At 43.2% G+C, this 10,170-nt stretch overlaps 1 protein-coding gene across 17 annotated transcripts in view; it reads left to right on the top strand.

Annotated features, from left to right (window-relative positions):
- The first annotated feature begins 8,625 nt into the window (after positions 1 to 8,625).
- Positions 8,626 to 10,170, top strand: part of LOC146985274 (neuronal cell adhesion molecule-like) — an 89,989-nt gene continuing 88,444 nt past the window's right edge. For all 17 annotated transcript variants that reach the window (XM_085778157.1, XM_085778145.1, XM_085778152.1 and 14 more), the window contains exon 1: positions 8,626 to 8,783. The gene's annotated coding sequence lies outside the window, so the exon portion shown is untranslated. The remainder of the gene's footprint in view (positions 8,784 to 10,170) is intronic.

Here is a 10,170-nt window from a genome sequence, read left to right as displayed (position 1 = left end):
GAACTGTGTATTTTTTTTTCAGTAAAACCTCTTTTAGGCCGCGAAAATAGGCTGTTTCTTTGGGTCTGTTCACAACACTGTATGTTGTAAATCTCTGGGCAGGGCTATGGGCTGGCGTTGCTAACGGGTGTAGAGGAGTGTAGAGAGTCTTCTACTGCAATTAAAGTACTTTGGGGCTATTTGTAGATCATACAACCTCACTTTAAAAAAAAATGCTACTATCCCTTTAATGTGATTAGCGTGTCATAGTTGTGGACTTCTCGACTGGTAGCTTTGAAGAACATTGTGTAAATTCACAAATATGTAATGCATCCAACATGCCAAACACTACCTTCCTCCTCACTCACTCACTCATCAGACTTTGTCGGTAATCTTAGTGTTAATGTGTTACAGTTTTGGCAACTAAAAAGCATCTGTTTGCCACTGTGGTTGGCAGCTCTCGACTTAGCACTGTTTCAAAGAAGACGTGTCAAATGATGTGTGGATTTGGGAACTCCCCGTAGAGGGGATGTCAGCCGTGCAGGCAAATGCATCTTGTATGATTGAAGGAACAGTTCAGCATGTCAGGGAAATGCACTTATTCACCTCTTTGCTCATAGCTGGATGATAAGATCAATACCCCCAAGTCATGTCATTACGGTGAGTATCAAGTAGCTGCTTAGCTTAGCATAAAGTAGGGGAGGAAACGACTGTCTGGCTCTGTCCACAATAACAGTACCTTCTTAAAAAGCTGTTTTCTTGTTTCCAGTCATGCTAGGCTAACCTATACCCCGCTGCCAGCTCTAGGATAATTGAGACCGGTAATGATCCTCTCGTCCAACTTTAAGTAGGAAAGCTGCATGTTTAAGAACTAAGTGTATTTCCTAAAGTATCCTTTTAAAAAGCAGAATACTGTAAACGTATACAGTAGCCCAGAGACTGTTCTCCCAAGTGAGCACTTTTAACCGTTTGCTGTCCTTAGAAAGATTTGTTATGACAACCAATATATCCTCATGAACCTGTATTTGTATTTTAACAGAAAAATCTGTAGATGGGTTATATAGGAAGAAATGTAATGTAAGTATTTGTTAAGCTAAGTTGCCAACATGTAATAATGTCAAAAGAAAAGATGAGAAATTTCTTTTCTTTTTTTTTTTTAAATAGACTAATCAAGGTCTGACATTTCTCCGTTGTAATGACTTAAAATTTGCACATTTAACAATGCAGCGACTTGTCAGTGTTTATATATAATAGTAACATTGGTGCATGAGGGCCCACTTCAAGTGTTACTGTATTACATACAGTCAGTTTTATGTAAATGCATGTTAGAGTTACATTTTACACAGAGACAAGTCAAAATGGAAGTTGCATATTTAATTGTAATACACTAAAAAAATATACAGGTATATAACATTTGAATAAATATCCAGATGGACCCTGATTGTCATAAGGATGTACTTTTATGTATCATATAGCCTCAAAGTGTTTGACTTTAGTTGCTTCAAATGCTTTTATCATTGTGTGCTTGATTGTTTGGTTTTATGGATTCCCCACCGGCTATGCACATTTTCTGCTGTCTTCAGTCTGCCCTCATTCCCTTTGATGCCCCCTCTCAAAAGCCGCTTTTTGCCCTTTCTACCTTGAAGTGCTGTGTTTTAGTCCCCACTCTGCTTCACTGTAACATTTGTTGAAATCATTCAGGCTTTAGCTGAGACTGACTTAAAAGAGGCACCCGCTTATTGATTTTTCATGGCTGAAAAAAATTATACTGTGTTGCTGCTTTTCAACAAAAAAAAATGCACTGCAAATGTTCATTTTCGTGTTAAACCTGGTCAAGTACTGTATAACTGGCCCCGGAGGACCTGTTGTAAAAAAAAATGGACACAGATATTACCCAGATTAATATAATTCCACTGTTCTCCTGTTGATCGTGTATAAAGACTGTTTGAGAGTGTATGTAATTAAAAACCCATCACCAAACCTCGCTGCATCCTGCCTCCTAATTATATGAAGATTAGCTGATTGTGATCTGAGGAAAGCTGCTGTGGATCATCGCAGGGACGTGCAGATATTAAGTTGCTAACTTGTACACATGACTACATAATTATTCCAACAGAGATCTGGACTGATATGCACCCTCACCTCAATTTTTCAAGGTGCGTAGCTTGATTAGCTTCAAATACTAATATAGAAAATCACCACAGTAGGCGCATCAGGAACAGCCAGTATCTGTTCTCCTTCTTTCTCAAATATAAGTTGTTTTTTCTCTCTCTGTGTGTGTAAAGGTTGTATCTTCCAGGAGAGGGTAATCTCAAGGCCCATCCCTGAGCTGTCTGTCATAAATGAGAGGAAGGCGAGATGAGATGACTGTGCAAGGCTGTGCTCAGACACCTGGGTAAAAGCCCCAGCCAGTGATGGATCACATTTCCCTCCAGCGTAAACACCTTATACTGACACGGCTCTCCACCGACTGTTTACACGCATGAAAACACAGCGATGGCCGCAGAAGGCAGAGGACACAACAAACAGCATCAACACTGGTCTGTAGAGGAGAGAACACAGGATGTAGGTCATTCAAAAGGAATACAAGAGGTCACATTAAAGAATCATGGAAAACATTTGAATAAAAGAAGAATATAATTTTTTTTATCATTAACAAATATTAGTTTGATTGTTAACCCAGCAAAAAAATAACATCTTGAATATCAAAAAAATAGAGAATAACTCTATCATTAGTTGATGAAGGGCTTTCATCTCCTCTAATGTAACAGGTTCTGTGCTTTGAAAATGATTATGTGGTTAACAGCTTTCTCTAGTTAACACACAAAAGCAAAGCAGCAGTAGCCTAAATATAGACTCATCACACAGAAAGAGAGGAAGTTGTTGTTCCATGATATGCTGCCAGATTCATTTATTGACACTTAAATACTTAGATAATCAATATAAAGTATTCAAGAGATGCCTTTTTCTCAACAACAATATAACTCATATCCTGCAAGTGGAAAATCAGATTTTTGGAGAATGGACTGGAGAGTCACCAGTCTTACAACACAGTGCAGCTAATCATCAGATAAGCAGCAGATTAAGAATCCCTGCACTGTTTCCTCCCACAATCTCCCATCAATACTATCATGCACAATACAAAAAGAGGACAATTAGAACACATTGGTTAGTGTGTTCTATCAATATCTGATGATATGAAGAATATGTTGACATTTCAGTTTCCATCTACGTGTAGTATAATCTATACAGGTGAAAACCTGTATAGATTTTCCGACTACTAATTTAAGAACAACACATGGATTCACACAGATATGAGAATTACAAACTAACAAATAAAAACACAGACATAATCATGAAGGTTAATAAATTAAACTCCAATTAGTAGCAGACTGATAGTGAAGGCTGTTTTTTAGCATAGCATCCCTGGTTGCATGAATTTCCAGAAGGTGTGGATCACACCTCTTTGCTGCTGACCTTGTAGGGAGCAGTGTGACAAGATGAGTGCATCTGAGTGCATCCTCTGTCCACTATGTTGTAAATACACATCCATTAGTAAATCTTTATGTGATCTGTGGGAGCCTGGCCTGCTCCTCTGGTCACTTCACTGAATCTGGTCTAACCTTGGGAACATCCTGCTCTACAGTGACTTAAGTGAATAAGGAGAAAGCCATTACACACTGCATTCACCTTACTGCACTCAAACATGTTACACATATTTTAAATGATTTCTTTTGTGGCTTTCACTGAAGGTCATGGGTGCAGAATATAAAGGAGAACTGTTAACCCCGTGACAAATTATCAAGGAGCTTTTTTCAGTGCACCAAAGCTTCTGAGAGACTGCAAAGAGCATAGATGTGTTTTTTTTTTAAAGCTAAGGGACAGTTTATTAACTTCAAACTGTGAGACAGGTCTTCCCACATACTCTAGGATTTAGAGTTAATACTATAAGCTGTCTATGCACTGACTTTGCTTCTTTTTATTCAGGCGCTGAGGTTGATGACTTCGACTTTCAGTGGTGACCTTACGTGTTTTCTACTTTTTAATTTGGTCCGGTGGCATCTTTTCAGAGCAAGTTCACACTCTGACACAGCAGTGAGGAATAATTAAACCCAGATATGTGGTCATTAAAAACACATTCCCAGGGCTGAATGAAGAACATCATGGAGTGAATGGTGCTGTAAAAACACAGATGTGCTGACCATGGCCAAGAGCTTGAACTTGTTAACAGAAAAGATGATATTCATTACAGTCTTTTCATTCATGGTTCGCAAGTGATATTAAATTATCACAAAGTATATATATATATAAATATTCATTAATTTATTCATTCATCTTCTGTACCGCTTATCCTCACTAGGGTCACAGGGGAGCTGGAGCTGGAGCCATCTCAGCTGACTTAGGGCAAGGCGGGTACACCCTGGACAGGTCCCCAGTCAATCACAGGGACATTTACAGACAGACAGATGACCATTCACACTCACATTCAAAACCTGTGGGCAATTTAGAGGCGCCAATTAACTTAACCTGTATGTCTTTGGACTGTGGGAGGAAGCCGGAGTACCCAGAGAGAATCTACACATGCACGGAGAGAACATGCAAACTCCATATAGAAGGGCCCCAGCCCTAGGCAAGGCAAGGCAAGGTAAGGCAATTTTTTTTTGTATAGCCCGTTTTTAAAAAACAGTTTGTCTCAAAGGGCTTTACAAGGCATCATAACAACATCCTCTGCCCTTAGACCCTCACATCCACTGAGGAAAAACACCATAGAAAACCCTTTTAACAGGGAAAAATTGGAGAAACCTCAGGGTGAGCAACAGAGGAGGGATCCCTCACCCAGGACGGGCAGACGTGCAATAGATGTTGTTACAGACAAGAAAACAGTTTATAACACAGAATGTGGAAAACATAGAAATGTTAACAAGAGTTGATTAAGGCAGCTTCTGGTGGAAGGAAAAGCAGGGAGGGCAGGCCAGCTTACAGTAATGGGAGTACCTGATGACAGACTGGTGCATAGGAGGGGAGCGCAGGCCGGTTTACATAACAGCAGGGGAGAAAAGAGGGGGTAGGGGGGCGATGGAGCTCCGGTGGATCTGTGGAAACACAGAGAGTGGAGACACCAAGGCCAAACTACAAAATGCAACAGATAATGATAATGACAGTTCAAAATATGCGGAGAGGAGAGAAGAGGAGAGGAAAGGAGAAAATAGGAGAGGAGAGGAGAGGAGAGGGCTCCATGTAACCAGATGTGTCCCCCAGCAGTCTAAGCCTATAGCAGCGTAGCTATAAAATGGTTCAGAGCTACCTGAACCAGCCCTAACTAAAAGCTCTGTTATAGAGGAAGGTCTTAAGCCTAGCCCATATATATGACCGAAGTTGTTCTGTGACCTGCCCTGAGCGAGTTGTGAACCCGGGTCTCCCACACCGCAGGCGACGAGGCTAACCGTTTCACCAAGAGGTCAATGGCCACTTGGTAAGTGGGTTAGCACGTCTCTTATGGGTGAGTGAGTTTAACTTCAGTACCGCTAACCGCCAGATGTTGTTACTTCTCCTCACTGGTACCTCGTGACTGTGACTATACCCGCGGTATACGTTACAAATATTTCTCACTATATGTAGTAAGAAAAAGCCTATCAAAACACAAACCAATGATTCACATGTGCGATGTTTCCAGTATTATTCAACATAGCGCAGCACGGGGGTAACTACTGGGGTTTATACTGTTGCCTCTCAGAAATAAAGTTGTGTGTTTGATTCCCAGGCCTGGGGCCTTTCTTGGTGGTATTTGCATGTTCTTCCTGTGCCTGTATGGGTTCTCTATAGGTTCTCAGCCTTACTCTCACAATCCAAAGACATGCACATTAGGGTGGATTGGAAACACTTAATTGCCCTTAGGCATGAATGTGAATGTGAGGTTGTTTGACTCTATATGTAAAGTCTCTGTCAGGCTGGTGACGTTCAGCAAGTACTGTACCATCCCTTGCCCTATATGGATGGATGGATGGATGGTTGGATGGATGGATGGATGGATTAGATATTCAACATGTTACCCACTGGGGCACAGGTGCTCCACGTGTTGTCACTGTGCTGTATTTAGTGGATTCATGTCAGGCGTTTGCCCCCCTGTGAGTTAACATGATTAGGCATCCAGTAAAGGCTGCTCCCACTCAATATAGAGAAGTCATAATGTAATGAAACAGCAGACTGAGGGAGGAAATGCATCCCCCTCTGATGTAAACAGATCTGACTCATGAACTCGTCCCCCAGCAGTAATCACATCAGTAATTGGATTTCTCTTGCACCTTTGGCCAAACCTCCAGACTCTGAATATCAATACGCCTCTCCGCTGCCTGTCTGGAGCGTATCTCGAGGAGGTTTTGACAGGTACTGTTGTTCTCCCCATCTTCCGCTGTTATGTAACAACTGTTCTACCCTCAGGGTGGCTGCTACTCAATTACACCTAACATTTAGCCTCAGCACACACACCCAGCTCATTAGCACTTAATTAGTTCTGGAGCGAGCGGCTGATTTTCAGATACGACATAAAGAGTTTAATTTAAAATATGATCGCCACATTTGGAAAAAACAACAACAACTGGCAGATGCACAAGTGATAGAAGGACAAACACAAGATGACGACATTGAGAGAGTGGTAAACTTTCACACAACAGATAAACAGCACTGTTAAAACCGAGCTCTTGTTTCATCATAACCAAAAGACTGCATTCTGGATTCTGACTGATGCTGTTTCAGGCTGCTGTGATCCGAGCCTGCTGATCTCTGTTGAATCTGTGTTACTTAATCATCACCTCTGATGGGAGCCAGGCCGTTTCATGGTTGGCTTGGCTCGGTGCTGCATCTGTTATCCACTTTGTTTTGGAAAGAATAGAGAAATAACACTGAATCAGTGAAGAAAACAGGCCAAGTGATGACTCTGTCTCTCCTGCACAATACCCACGCCATGTGTGAAGTTTTGCATCTCGGCGAGCAGAGGACTTCAAGGAGCTGCCGCAGTAATGGGCACAATAATTGGAGTTACCAGTGAAGCAGAGACGATGTCTTCTCTGGTGTTTCTTTTTTTCTTGCATTCCAACACAAAGCCCTGACAAAATATCCACTTTGCAAGCTGCAAAGCGCCAACTTTGTTTCCATGGTGCTGTGTCCATGAACTTATAAAAATCCCATTGAGTATTTTATGGATAATATGCATTGGGGAAATTAAGAGAATATTATAATGAGATTCTAAAGGTATTCAGACGTATCTGGAGGCGTTCTGAAATGAGAGGCAAGGGCAATTACAATACTTCCAGTGTGGCACTGGGAAGGCAGATGTGGAAAAGAATTCCCTGGTCCCTGGTTGATTAGGGAAACTGCTGCTTTCCACACGGGGGATTACGTCCAGAAAATGACCTTGGCTGCATGTCAGCTCCTCTTTCTTTCGATTTCCAGTCAGATTTGAGTCCTTGCTGTTTATTTAAGCAGAACGCCTTTAGAAATTATGTTTCACATATCAATAGAAAAGATGGAGAAGCGAAGAAAGTGACAAAACGTTGGAGGGGATTATGGATTTTATCCTTTGAAAAGGCAATTTAGTTTCATTCTTTAGGCACCTTCTGATGAAGTGCTCCTCAGCACATTTGAAAACGATTATTAACTGTCAACACATTATCATCTTGCTTCAGATCTGTGCCTCAGCCTAATTTTAGCTAATCTCCATCAACCAGTGTCTCGATGGCAACTCCAACCAGAAAACCCTGTATTCTTGCCAAACCAGGCTTATCCCAGTAATAACTGCATCACTTGCTCTCTGTGTGTTTGGTGCTATGGCTGCAGATGGCTACCATTGCTAAGCCTGGGATAATGCATGTGTGTGACATGCACTGAGAAAAGGAGAGCATGGCAGCAGACTGAACGAAAGGGAAAATGTCGCTTTTAAAGTCACATGACCTCACCCTGCAGAGTCTTGGTTGATCCCGCAGGCTACTGTATGATTATTAGTGCAATCCTGCTCTCAGGGCAAAATGAGAGAGTGTATCAGGGCATGCAAATGGCTCCAAGCAATTAAGATCCACAACAGCTGGGATGAAGTTCAGTGTCTAAACAGTGAAAGTACTCCTATCCAACCAATTGTAGTGGGTTTGATGTTTTACTCCAGTTTTGTTTTCACCTCACTTCACTTTTTTTCCTGCCTGTTAATGAAAATGTGAGGGATTATTGAGCCTTTAAGGCTTGGAATTATTTCTGTGTTGAACATTGCTAGTGCTTTTGGCATTTTCATGACGCTTAAACCTAACAATGATTATACAGCAGCTAAATTGAAAAGCTGCTCCCTGCTGTTAAATAACAGAAAAGAACATTGCTGAGCATTAAAAGACAACTTTTGGCTTGTTTTATCCTAAAAGTGGTCCAGCTGTTGTCCATCTGTGCAGGGGGTTACACTACTGTAGGTATTATTAGCGGGAATATTTTGGATAACAATTTGCTACAATGTTTTTGTTTTTTTTTCTTCCTTGAGGCCACCATACATCGGCAGCGGCGCTGCAGTGCGCGCACAGGGCGTGCGCACGCCCCGGAGCGCTGCTGCGCGCCCCCGCCCGCTTGTATGTGTGTGTCAGTGAACTGGTGGGAGAGGAGAGGAGAGGAGAGGAGGACCAGTGACTGAGGCAGAGGAGACAAGTGCGGGAGGCTCTGGCGCTGGACGGGACTGCACGTAAATAAACAGCCGAGAGTCGCGCTACGTGGCCGGGGAGCGGAGAGAGCAGAGCGGGCTTCGTGTGTTCACACCGCGGAGGAGAAGAGATAAGGTGAGTTAAACGATGCCATTCACGATAAACACGTGTCGTGTAGCTTCCAGTTCAGTGTCAGGAGTTTGTGGTGCTGCTGGTGCTGGTGGTGGTGGGGGGGGAGTAGCCGGGGTACACTCAGCTGGATGCTGAAAGGCTGCCCGGAAAATCACTGAGCTCTTTGCAGCTTTTTTTTTCTCTCTCTCCTTCTCCTCTCAGTGCGCGCGGGGGTTGTTTTCAAAGCTGAATCTCTATAAATACACAGCCGCACTTCTCAAGACGAGGCGGCAGCTCGGTGGTCATCAGCGGGGGGAGCAGGTGCAGGTGTGCACGGCTGTCAAACCCTACAGCCGGACACACGGCGAGGCGAGCTGCTGGAGAAGATGCTGAGACACTGTACTGTCACTGCTCCGCTTGAACCTGTGATACGATCTGTTCTGTTCCCACCACGCTGAAGAAAAGACAGACAGACCTGCTGTATTTGACAGCAGCTGTTTTTTTTTTTGTGTGTGTATGTGTGTTTTGTGTTGATGACATTGCTGTCATCATACACAAAATCCCTCATGTCCTAAGCTGATCTCCTCCCCACATGTTTAATTCCACACACACACTCTGTCTTGTTTTGACTGACCACTCAGTTTATTTGCTCTAATTTCCCCTCATCACACTCACATCACTCTCTGATTCACCATGTATCTCACAATGCTTCACTGGAAGACCCCCACTCCTCTCCTCTCCCTCCATTCTCACTCAATCCCCTCTTCCTCCCCCTCCTCCTCCCCCCTCTGTCTCCTCTTGGTCAAAGCTCCAGTCAAGGGGGGACCCTCCCCCCCTCCTCATCCCCTCCCTCCTCTCTCTCTCCCCCCTTTGCTCATCCCCAGACACTCTCACTCATACACACCCAAACACACATGCCTATAGCTGCACACTTTCTCTAACTGCTCAGATAGCCACATTAATACAATGCTAATGACCCCCTCTTCATTGTCTGAGGCTCCCGCTCATACTGCTCTCTGAGAGGGCTGACACACTTTCTAGTAATGTTTATTCACCCCGGGCAGACTACTGTTAATCTGTTTAAGAAGATAACAATGTCCCCCCTATCCTTTGCCTTATGTCTGCTTTGCATTCATTCAGAAACAGGCGGCAAAATGTGTGACAACGCTTTACAGATGCACGTCCGGGACTGTTTGTGAGCTTTTTTTAAATTTTCTTTATTTTTTTCGGAGGCCTTCTCACTCAGTCTGAGTTTGAATTGTGGTGAGTCAGGATGTAGCCAGAGCCCAGAGAGAGAGAGAAAGAGCCAGCCATCACTCCACGGCCACCGGAGCTCCACTGACAGGACTTTTCGAGCTCATTTCACAAATGTGGAGAAATCAGGACAAGATAGTGGCCTACATTTGGCTGC

The sequence above is a fragment of the Trachurus japonicus genome, chromosome 6 (genome assembly GCF_045865225.1).
Source record: "Trachurus japonicus isolate A0001 chromosome 6, Traja_1.0".
NCBI lineage: Eukaryota > Metazoa > Chordata > Actinopteri > Carangiformes > Carangidae > Trachurus > Trachurus japonicus.
This window is presented reverse-complemented; position numbering and strand designations above follow the sequence as displayed.